Source organism: Populus euphratica, unplaced genomic scaffold (genome assembly GCF_000495115.2).
Source record: "Populus euphratica unplaced genomic scaffold, PopEup_1.0 scaffold294.1, whole genome shotgun sequence".
Taxonomy (NCBI): Eukaryota; Viridiplantae; Streptophyta; class Magnoliopsida; order Malpighiales; family Salicaceae; genus Populus; species Populus euphratica.
Window position 1 is genome coordinate 287,533 of NW_011500176.1, and position 459 is coordinate 287,991.

Genomic DNA, 459 nt, shown 5'->3' on the forward strand with positions numbered 1-459 from the left:
AGAGAGAGAGAGTATCTTTCTAACATATTAATGTTACGTTATTTGCCCCCTCTTGAATGGAAGGTGAGTTATAAGAAGATATATAATAAAAAATATATATAAACTATTTGATTAAAAAAATATAAAAATACATGAAAACATATATTTTTTTTTATCTTGAGATAATAATAAAAAAATCTCTTTAATATGAAATACATGAAAAAATATATTATTTATTTTTATACTTTCAAAACATAAACACATAAAAACATGTCCTTTTTATTTTATATTTTTAAAATATAAAGTATAGGGAGATATGTTCATTATATTTTTATTATTTTTATTTTTTTATCTCAAGAAAATAATCAAATATAATTTTAACACAAGTATAAATGTGCTACCATTGCATTATTTACATGGATTAAGTATACTTCTTTGTGTTTAGATTCAGTGCCCTTAAGTTATAAAACTCGTGAAAAT